Raw genomic sequence first — 11,524 nt, 5'->3', positions numbered from 1 at the left:
TCAAAAAAAAAAACCAAAAAACATATGACATTATAAGAGATAATTAGATGGCATATGTCTCTTGATAGAAGGACATTCCACCTCCTATGAAGTGTTCATGCCTCAAGAAACCAAATCCAATAATATGACCGAGCCTCCAGATGCAACTAGGGAATGCAAAGGAGAAAGGAACTCATTAAACACTACCATGACTTGAAACCAGAAAAATTAAGACCATGGGAAATGCCTCAGTTGAACAGCCTGGGTTCTTCGACAAATTTCCCTTGCCAGGGAAAATAAAGAGAAGTGGAACCTGTATATTAAAATAAACTAAATAGGGACCAGCAGTTGGTGTAATGGCTATGTTGCTGGACTCCCACGTAGTCAACCGCGGTTCGCATCCCAGCCCCAGTGGCTTAAACTCACGCCGGCATGTGCGTGCGTGCCCAAGATCCTGAGAGGAGAATGGAGGAGAAGGAATTGCGGCATGGCCATCCCCCCTGGGGGGTGATTTCTTGCTTTCTATCTCTCTGTCTCTCTCTGTTTGTCTGGCGAGTGCATGCGCCCTATAGCAAAAACCTCTCCAAAAAAAAAGAAAGAAAGAAAAGAAAAGAAACTAAATAAACAAATAAGCAAAAACAAAAAAGTAGAGGCCAGCAGGTGGTATGGTGGTTAAGGTACGGGACTCCCATATGGCCAGCCGCAGTTTGAGTCCTTTACTGGGCAGCTTGAAACTCATGCCAGGCATGTGTGCATGCGTACCCAAAATCCTGAGAGGAGAATGTAGGAGAGATTGTGGTGTGGCCATCCCCCCTAGGGGATGATTTCTCACTTTTTCTCTTTTTGTCTCTTTCTGTGTCTCTGGTAAGCACGCATGCCCTATAGCAAAAATCTCTCTAAAACAACAAAACAAAACAAACAAACAAAAATCATAGCAGCGATTGTGATCTGTGGACCTTACTTGGATTCTGACTCAAAGTAACTTTTTATTTATTTATTTATTTTTGGAGAGGTTTTTGCTATAGGGCACGTGTACTCTCCAGAAAGAAAGAGACAGAGAGATAGAAAGCAAGAAATCACCCCCCAGGGAGGATGGCCACACCACAATCCCTTCTCCTCCATTCTCCTCTCAGGATCTTGGGCACGCATGCACACGTGCCTGGCGTGAGTTTAAGCCACAGTGACCGGGACTCGAACCACGGTCGGCTATGTGGGAGTTCAGCGACATAGCCATTATCAAGTTAACTCTTTTAAAAAAGCTCATTTATTGAGACCAGCGGATTGCGTAATGGTTGCGTTGCTGGACTCCCATGTAGTCAAGTGTGATTCGAGTCCCAGACCTGACAGCTTAAAACTCATGCCAGGCGCATATGCATGCATGCTCAAGATCCTGAGAGAAGAATGGCAGAGAAGGGATTGCAGTGTGACCATCTCCCCAGGAGGTGATTTCTTGCTTTCTGTCTCTCTGTGTCTCCAAAGAGGCTTGAAAATCACACTGGGCACATGTGCGTGTGTGCCCAAGGTCCCAGGAGGAGAAGGGAGGAGAATGGATGAGAATGGAGGAGAAGGGATTGTGGCATGGTCATCCTCCCTTGGGGGTGATTTCTCACTTTCCCTCTCACCATGTCTGTCTCTCTCTCTCTCTGGCAAGCACACATGTCCTAAAGTGAAAACCTCTTTTTAAAAAAAGCTCATTTATTTCATTTATGAGACAATTGGGAATATGACCACTCACTGGATATTTGATGATATTGAGGCATTATTATTAATTTTTAGACATGATAATATATTGTGGTTATATATTTTTAAGAGTCCTTAAAGAGATAATACTTAAATATTAATGGAAGAAATTATGAGAACTGGGATCTACTTCAAAATAAAACAAGCAGAGGGAACCAGCAGTTAGCGTAATGGCTATGTCGCTGGACTCCCACGTAGTCGACCGCGGTTCGCGTCCCGGACCCGGTGGCTTAAAACTCATGCTGGGCGCGTGTGCGTGCGTGCCCAAGATCCCGAGAGGAGAATGGAGGAGAAGGGACTGCGGCGTGACCATCCCCCAGGGGGTGATTTATGGCTTTCTGTCTCTATGTCTGTCTCTGTCTGTCTGGTGAGCGCACGCACCCTATAGCAAAAACCTCTCCAAAAAAAAAAAAATTAATTAAAAAAAATAAAACAAGCAGAAAGTGCGTAGTGGAGAAAAAGTGAAGTCAGAATGGCCATGAGTTGATAATTGAGGTTGGATGATGGGTACTTAGGTGTTCATTATATTGTTTTGTTTGTATATGAGTCTGTTCAAAATTTTCCACAAAAGTGGTTTTTAAAAAAAATTGTTTTAAGTCAATGTAATGAGTCAAAATTGTTCCTCCTTTGAAAAAAAAAAAAGGTTTGGTAGCAGATAGTCTAGGAAGTCCCTCCTAGCATACACACACTTGCTCTTTCATTAAAATAACCTTTTATTTTTACAAAAGCAATATATAGTCTATGTATTGTGGAAAGTTACCAAATATTAAAAACCAAAAATAAAACACTGTATTTCCACCACTCAGAGGTTACCATTGAACAACTTAGTACATATTACAGAACTTTTTCTTTTTTTTTTTTTTCAGTTTTACTATCAGGCAAGTGTGCTCTCCAGAGAGAGTGTGAGGAATAATCCCCTAGGAGGGATGGCTATGCTGCAAATCCTTCTCCATTCTCCTCAGGATTTTTTTGGCCATACATACACATGTGCCTGGTGTGTTTTTTGAGGCACTGGGCCTGGGACTCAAACGAGGAAATGGCCATGGTGAATCTAGCCACCTCAACCACCACAACACTGGCTGACCCCAGAACTTTTTATAGGCATTTTATCTATCTATCTACCTATCTATCTATCTACCTACCTATCTATCTACCTATCTATATATATATTTTTTTTTCCTTTTTAACAAACGTGAGACCATCCTGCACATGCCTTTTTTTTTTTTTTTAATTGCGAGAGGGTGTGTGCACATGCCAGATAGAGGGAGAGAGAGAATCCCCCAGTGGACTGTAGTCATACCACAATCCTTTTTTCTCTTTTTCTCCATCCCTTCAGGATTTTGGGTACACACACACACATGCACCTGGTATGTTCGTATGTTTTCTTTTATTCTTTCATTCCCATCACCCTGGCTTGTGGAATAGACAGAGCCAGTTGCCCAGGAGAACATGGAAATCCCTTCATGTGCTTTGTTGCTTCCTCAAGGTGCTGTCTGCAGTTTACAGGTACCAGGAGTTAGTGCCTCTCAGCCCTTGCTGTTCAAACCCAGGTGTCCTCATGCATGCACCTGAAGTGTGGCGGTCCACTCCAAACCTTCGTTGTTCCTCTTCTGCCTTCAAACCACCCCTAGATGGGGCAAAGAGCATGTTGACTGAGACTTATGCAGGCCACTCACTGGCCCAATCTTTTGCCACCCAAAATAGTTGGGAATCAGAAACCAGAGGCTGGAAACACCAGACACTGTCACCATCATTTTAAAAATTTTCCACTGACTAAATGGTGACCTTATGCTGATTGTGTTTGATGTTCTTGCCCTAAAGCCCAGGAATGGGTGGGACGGTGACATGTACACATTCCAGAAATTTCAGAGTAATGAGGGGAAACGGGGAAAAATTATAACGAGAAGGAAAATTTTAAGTATATGCACCATTTATTACACTGCCCATTCAGATCTAAAGCTTTTGCTCTTCTAGTAACTTAAAATATATCCTTCCATTTGAGTCATAAAATTGTCACGGTTGATCTCCTTAGAGATATGAAAATTTGAAAATGAAATGAAGAAAATTTTAATTTGAAATGAAGAACACTTTCCCTTCCGTTTTGAGGTTGGGGCTGGGTGAGTGAAAAGTCCTAGAAAGTCTCCCTCCTCTCCTTTATTTTTCTTTCTTCCTTTCTCACCCTAGGGACTGATTCTCTCTCTCTCTCTCTCTCTCTCTCTCTCTCTCCAACTTTGGCATGTGCCCTTTAGCAAAAATCTCTCTAAAATTTTTTTTTTAATTTTCAATTTTGGCAATTTTTCTAGAGCTCTTTCTTTCCTTCTAGTTTTCTCTTTGTTAAACTTCTAGGTGTTTTTTTTATTTTTAAAATTTATTTAACTTTATTCATTCATTTATTTATTTCAATTTGACCAGAGAGGGACGAGGGAGAGAGAGAGAGAAAGCAAGTCACCAGGTCTGGGACTCAAACCGCTGTTGGCCATGTGGGAATCTATCACCCTTAACCATGAAACCACCTGTCGGCCCCATATTTCTAGGTGTTTTTAATGTATCAGTCTCCTGAAATGATACGCAAGTTTTGTTATTATTTTCTTGCCTACCTTTTTTTTTTTTTGCCTACCTTTTATATCTTTGTCATTTGTTTTGCTATCCAGGAGGTTTCTTTCTTTCTTTTTTTATTTTTTCTCACTTTTATTTGCCAACTCTTCTTCTGAATTTTTCATTTTAAATACCATATTTTTAATTTTCAAGAGCCTTCTTTTATGTTCTCTGAATGATGTTCTTCTTTTTTTTTTTCCCAAGTTTGCTATAGGGCACGTCCACTCACTGGAGAAAGACAGAGAAAGAGGAAAAGTAAAAAATCACCCCCCAGGGGAGATGGCCATGCTGCAATCCCTTCTCCATTCTCCTCTTGAGTATACACGCACACGTGCCAGGCATGATTTTCAAACCACGGGCTTCAGGATTCAAACTGCTCACTTGGCCATGTGAGATCCAGCCACCTTAATCTTCATGTCACCTGCTGACCCTGAACGTTCCTTATTATGGCCTTTTGTACTTACCTTAAGGATAAAATATTTATTTTTATCGATCCAACTACCAACAATATGAATTTTTAAGATTTTCTTCTACTTCTGTTCCTGCTTCCTCCAAGGTCATTTTTTTCTCCTTGTTTATTTTATTTTATTTATTTCTATATTTCACACCAAAGGCTGGTGGGACCTTCAGCTACCTCTTTGTGTATCAACACCAAAAAGTCTATTTTTTAGGCTATTTACTCCAGAGAGAATTTTACCAATCACCAATGGAAAGTGGGCAGAAGAAGAGGTAGTAATCCTGGCTTCCAACACTTAGAAAGTTGGATGAATAGAAGTGGGCTGGCTGAAGGTTTCGCTTGTACCATTAAACCCATGCCCTAAGTTACATCATGTTCTCTGGCCCACAGTTCTTGTTAACCTCTTCGCAAAGTCAGTGTTCCAGTTTGTCTTGTTGCTAATAATGAATATCTGGGTGTTTTTAAGAGAAGAGATGTTTATTTATTTATTTTTATTATTTAATTTTTTTTAGAGAGATTTTTGCTATAGGGCAGGTGCTCTCACCATAGAGACAGAGAGAGACAGAAAGTGAGAAATCACCCCCAGGACGATGGTCATACTGCAATCCCTTCTTCTCCATTCTGCTCTAGGGATTTTGGGCATGCACACAAACGTGCCTGATGTGAGGTTTAAGCCACCGGGTCCAGGACTTGAACTGCGGTCCACTACATGGGAGCCCAACGACATAACTATGATGCCATCTGCTGGTCTTGAGAATGAATTTCTTTAACTCACAGTTTCGAAAGTCTAAGATCGAGGGGTCACATCTAATAATGGTCTTCATGCTTGTGAGTAACACGGGGAGGGCAAAAGCAAGTATGTCTGTGTCCATATGTCTGTTTTATTTCCTTCTCCTTGTAAACCCAGCAGAACCCAATCATGGGGGCCCCAATCCTGATGCTTACATTCCCAAAGGGCCCAATTTTCAGTACCACAGCTGGATTAAATTTCCTCTTAATACTGTCACAATACAACAAATTTCCAGCCTGTGAACTTTTGAGGGGCACATTCAAATCGTGTCAGTCAGCACCACATATTTAGTCTGGATTGAGAGAGGGATTATCACCTTGTTCAGTGTAGAGAAGAGAGCTGAGAATCTGTTTCTTTCATAAAGTTTTGGTTAAATACACACAACATCAAATTTGTCACCTTAACTTTTTTCTTTTTGAGAGGTTTTTTCGCTATAGGGCGCGTGTGCTCGCCAGCCAGCCAGAGAGAGAGAGACAGAAAGTGAGAAATCACCTCCCAGGGGGGATGGCAATGCCGCAATCCCTTCTCCTCCATTCTCCTCTTGAGATCTTGGGCACGCACGCACATGCGCCCGGTGTGAGTTCTAAGCCACCGGGTCCAGGACGCGAACCGGGGTCGACTACGTGGGAGTCCAGTGACATAGACATTACGCTAACTGCTGGTTCCCCATCTTAACTTTTTTTTCCCCCCAGAATTCCAAGAGAATAGAGAAGGAATTGCGGCGTAGTCATCTCCTCTGGGGGGTGATTTCTCACTTTCTGTCTCTCTGGCAAGTGTACACCCCCTATAGCAAAAATCTCTTTAAAAAAATTGAAGGGACCAGTAGGTGGGGTAATGGTTATGTTGCTGGACTCCCATGTAGTCATCTGTGGTTCAAGTCCCTGACCCGGTGACTTAAACTCACACTGGGCATGTGTGCATGTGTGAATGCATGCCCAAAATCCTGAAAGGAGAACGGAGGAGAAGAGATTGTGGTGTGGCCATCACCCTGGGGGGTGATTTCTTGTTTCCTTTCTCTCTATCTGTCTGTCTTTGCAGCGAGTGCATGTACCTTATAGCAAAAAAGCTCTCTTTTTAAAAAAAAATTCAGACACCCTAAGGGCCAGCAGGTAGTGTGGTGTTTAAGGCATTGGATTCCCACATGGCCAACTACAGTTCAAGTCCCAGGCCCAGTGGCTTGAAAAATCACACTGGGTGAATGGGGATACGTACCCCAAATCCCAAGAGGTGAATGGAAGAGGAAGGAATTGAAGTGCGGCCATTCCCTTAGGGGGTGATTTCTCACTTCCTTTCTCTGTCTCTCTCTCTCCAGCATGTGCCCTATGGCAAAAACCTTTAAAAAAAAATTCAGATACCCCATCATATGCTAAGTATATTTGCCAACAGGAAATGTGTACCAATTACAGTTATCCTAGAGCAGTACTGGGTATAAAGTCAATCCACTATGGATTCTATTTGACAAAGGTAAATTATATAAGGGGTCTTTTACAAAATTCATGCAAAAAATGTGCATTATAAAAAGACTATGCATATATTTCAAAGTTTTCTGCACCAATCTAAGCTCATACTTTAATCCCACTTTTCTATAAACTGTTTGAAATACCCTTATATATTCAATATATAGTTCATCCTCATACTGCATGCTATTTTAAGCCTCCCTACCTCTTTCCGTGCTGTTTTGTAGGCTTGAAATATCTTTCTTTCCAATCTTTCTGGACAATTTGTATGCATTCTTCAAAACCCAGGACAAACTTTCTTTCCTTCAGAAAGCCTTGTAGCCTCCCATAGTAAGCTAAGTACCCATTCTTTCTGTTCCACTAGCAGTCTGTGCACACCTGCCACCATTGTATGAGTTATCTTTCGCTGCATAACAAATTACCTGAAAGCATAGTGACTTAAAAGAACAATGATCATTTATCCTCTCTCAGTTTCTGTGGGTCAAAAATTCGGGAAAGGATTGACTTGGCTTCACTCCACAATGTCTGGGGCCTCAGCTGGAAGACTAGAAGGCTGGAGGGCTGATGTTACCTGCAGGCTTGACTGAAGCTGGTGGATCTGTTTTCCAGATGGCTCACTCGCATGGCAGGCATGTTGGTGCTGGTTATTGGCAGAGAGCCTTAGTTCCTCCTGTGCTGCCTCTCCGAAGGCTGCTTGACTGTCCCCATGATATGGCAGCTGGTTTCCCCAGGAATAGGCAACTAGAGAGAGAGCAAGATGAAAATGGAATGTCTTTTGTTGTGCTTCTTGATAGAAGTCACACAATCATTTCTATCACATTCTACCTGCTAAAAGTTAGTCCCTGGGATGGGACCAGCAGTTGGCATAATGGCTATGTTGCTGGACTCCCATGTAGTTGACCGCAGTTTGAGTCCTGGACCTGGTGACTTAAACTCACGCCGGGTGCGTGTGTGTGCATGCCCAAGATCCCAGGAGGAGAATAGAGGAGAAGGGATTGTGGCGTGGCCATCCCACTGGGGGATGATTTCTCGCTTTCTGTCTCTCTGTCTCTCTCTGGCTTTCTGGAGAGCGCACGCGCCCTATAGCAAAAATCTCCCCCCCAAAAAAAATAAAAATAAAAAAGAAGTTAGTCCCTGACCAACCACTTGCATGGTGGTTAAGTCAGTTGGCTCCCACATGACCCACTGTATGGTTCGAGTTCCAGACTTGACAGCTTGAAAAACATGCCTGAAGTGTGTGTGTGTGCCCCAAATCTTGACAGGTGGGAGAAATGGAGAAGGGATTGTGACATGACCATCCCCTATGGGGGGAGGGGTGTGCATTCTCATTCTCTCTTTCTCTTTCTCTCTCTCTCCTCCCAGTTACTGCACATGCCCTCTGGAATAATTAAAAAGAAGAAGAAGGTGGCCAACGGATGGTGTGGTGGTTAAGACACTGGACTCCCACGTGGCTGACTGTGACTCAAGTCCCAGACCTACTTTGTGGCTTGCTTTCTCACTTTCCTTCTCTCTTTCTCTCTTTGGTCAAATTAAAAAGAATAACAAACAAAATCAAATAAGTAGTTATTTTTAATATTAGTGGCACAGATGTACTTGTACACATGCAATATGTAAATCACCTCTGAAATGGACATACAATGAAATTCTAATACTATTCGAAATACAATGAAAAAGACTGAAGCTCTTTAAGGACTGATATGGAACAGTCCCCAAGATTTACTAACTGGAAGAAAGTAAACAAAAACAAGTCTCAAGAGCAGTGGGTTGCAACTGGTATGTACGCCCATAGCAGTACATGGAGAATATGTTAACTTTGGTTTCCCCCAGAGAGGTGTAGCTAGGGACAGAGCTGGTGACCACAGTCTGTAAATTAGGTGTAGGAGGAAAGATTTTTCACAAGATATCTTTTTGCACATTTTGAATTTTGAATCACATGACTTTCTGACCTTTTTGGGTTTTGTTTTATTTTTCAGAAGTTTTTGCCTCAGGCACAATTACTCTCCAGGGAAAGCACACAGAAACAATGAGAGGGAAAGTGAGAAATCACCCCCTGGGGGTATGGCCACATCACAATCACTTCTCCTCTATTCTCCTCCCAGGATCTTCGGCATGCATGCACTTGTACCTGGTGTGAATTTCAAGCAGTCAGGTCTGAATTGGCCATGTGGGAGTCCAACAATGTAACCACTATGCCATCTGCTGGCCACCTTTCTGGTCTATTTTTTTGGAGAGGTTTTTGCTACAGGGCGCGTGCGCTCGCCAGACAGAAAGAGACATAGAGATAGAAAGCGAGAAATCATCCCCCAGGGGGGATAGCCACGCTGCAATCCCTTCTCCTCAAGCAGTCAGGTCTGAATTGGCCATGTGGGAGTCCAACAATGTAACCACTATGCCATCTGCTGGCCACCTTTCTGGTCTATTTTTTTGGAGAGGTTTTTGCTACAGGGCGCGTGCGCTCGCCAGACAGAAAGAGACATAGAGATAGAAAGCGAGAAATCATCCCCCAGGGGGGATAGCCACGCTGCAATCCCTTCTCCTCCATTCTCCTCTCGGGATCTTGGGCATGCACGCACACGCACCCGACGTGAGTTTTAAGCCACCAGGTCCGGGACTTGAACCACGGTCGACTACATGGAAGTCCAGCGACATAGCCATTACGCTAACTGCTGGTCCCCTTTCTGGCCTATTTTTAAAAATAAAAATAAACTGAATTTTTTAAAAAAATGATTTTATTTAACTTTATTTATTTCATTTGAGCAGAGAGGGCCAGAGTGAGAGAGAGAGAGGGAAAGTGAGAAAATAAGCCTCCAGGTCCAGGACTTGAACCGTGGTCGGCCATGTTGGAGTCCAGCGACCATAACTACCATGCCACCTGCTGGCTCCAATAAACTGAAATTTTAAGAAAGGAGAATCCTCCAAATAGGTGGCAATGTACGGATTTAGACTTGGTCTCCTTAACCACCGTGCCACCTGCCAGCCTCTAGACTTGGTCTCCTTAATTCCACTTGCACCCCCACCCAAGTTTCTCTCATAAAATCCTTGAGTTGTTCCCCACTGCTTTTTATTTTCTTTTTAAGGAGTTAATGATTTTAATTGTATCTTATACTCTCTGACTGTAATGGACACATTTCTCTGTTCATCTCACTGCCCTCTCAGCTGCATTCAACATGTTTGCCTACGACTTTCTCTCCAGCTGGCTTCCATCCTTGGGTTTCTTGACATCACATTCTTCCAGGTTTTCTCCTACTCATCTGGACTCTCAGAGCAGTCTTCTTTCTGGTTCTTACTCCTGCTCTTTTTTCTCTCTTAAATTATCTACGTTATCCCCTCTCTCCTGTTGTTAAAAACAAAACAAAACAAAACTATATGACGGTGTCCAAATTTGAATCTCTCTAAAAAAAATTCTCTCTTCTGAGTTGCAGACTCATCACTGCTGAGATGACTATTCGAGTTTCATAGGTCTCTCAAAATTAATGGGTACAAAACACGAATTCTGACCCTGGTCCTGCAGAGCAGTTCTCTTAGTTTCTGGTGTCACACATTCTCTGTTCACCTCCATCCACCCTGCCTGTGCCCAGGGTGCTGCCTGTGTGGGCTGCATTGAGGGACAGCTTTGGCTTCTGCTTCTGCTTGGGGTTCCCGGTGGGAGGCGTTGGTGGCAAACTAGAAGGCAGGAGGGGAGGGAAGTCGGGTGCTGCATTCCCCAGCTCCCTTCCCCACTGCTTTTTGTATTTATTTTCAATTCATCAACACAGCATCCACAGCTCTACTGTTCTGGCCTTTTTCAACTTTATGTCTGCCTTCTCTTCTAAAGACGCTGGTTCAGTTTTTTGGGTTTTTTTGTTTGTTTGTTTGTTTGTTTGTTTTAAGACGCTGGTTCAGTTTGAATTTCCAGCACCTAAAGGGGACTGGGTTTCTCATCCTGCCATACTATCGCTCATGTTTCCTTTCATTGGAGCACACTTCCTCCTCTAACTTCCCTAGCTTATTTCTACACACAGGCCAAATTCAAGTCATGTATCACTTCCTCTACTAAAATGCTTCCTGCCCTTTCTCCTAGGTAAGTTAGATATTCCTTCTCATTCAGTCTTCTGTAGAGATTTATTGTCACTTCTTTTGGCCAGGAGCCCTACTAGGTGCTATAGGTACAGAAATTAAAAACGTAATCCTGGCCTGCCCTGTAGCCTAGTGGTTAAGAGAACCGGCTCCCACATAGTTGACCATTCCTTATTGGGGGATACTTTCTCTCTCCGTCAGGCAAGCAAATGCACCCTCTGGCAATTTAAAAAAAACAATAATAAGAGAGAAAACATAGCTCTGCTCTTAAGAAGACAGCAGATTGGGGCTGGCAGGTGGCATGGTGGTTAAAGGCGCTGGACTCCCACATGGCCAACCACAGTTCGAGTACCAGGCCTGGCGGTTCGTTTTCCCTCTTTCTCTCTCTCTCTCTCACTCTCTCTCACTCTGTCCCTCTCTGGTTAAATTAAAATAAATAAATAATGTTTA

The 11,524-nt window shown here is 43.0% G+C and overlaps 1 long non-coding RNA gene across 1 annotated transcript in view; it reads right to left on the bottom strand.

The window, feature by feature from the left end:
- Nucleotides 1–3,096: 3,096 nt before the first annotated feature.
- The window catches only part of LOC106735629 (uncharacterized), a 37,673-nt gene continuing 29,245 nt past the window's right edge, over nt 3,097–11,524 (bottom strand). The window contains exons 4-6 of the long non-coding RNA XR_001370918.2: nt 7,590–7,759; nt 4,337–4,542; nt 3,097–3,346 (exon numbers count right to left, since the gene is read on the bottom strand). This is a non-coding gene — a long non-coding RNA (uncharacterized LOC106735629). The remainder of the gene's footprint in view (nt 3,347–4,336; nt 4,543–7,589; nt 7,760–11,524) is intronic.

The sequence above is a fragment of the Tupaia chinensis genome, unplaced genomic scaffold (genome assembly GCF_000334495.1).
Source record: "Tupaia chinensis unplaced genomic scaffold, TupChi_1.0 Scaffold000465_1, whole genome shotgun sequence".
Lineage (NCBI taxonomy): Eukaryota > Metazoa > Chordata > Mammalia > Scandentia > Tupaiidae > Tupaia > Tupaia belangeri.
Note: the sequence above shows the minus strand (reverse complement) of the source record. Positions and strands in the feature narration are given on the sequence as shown.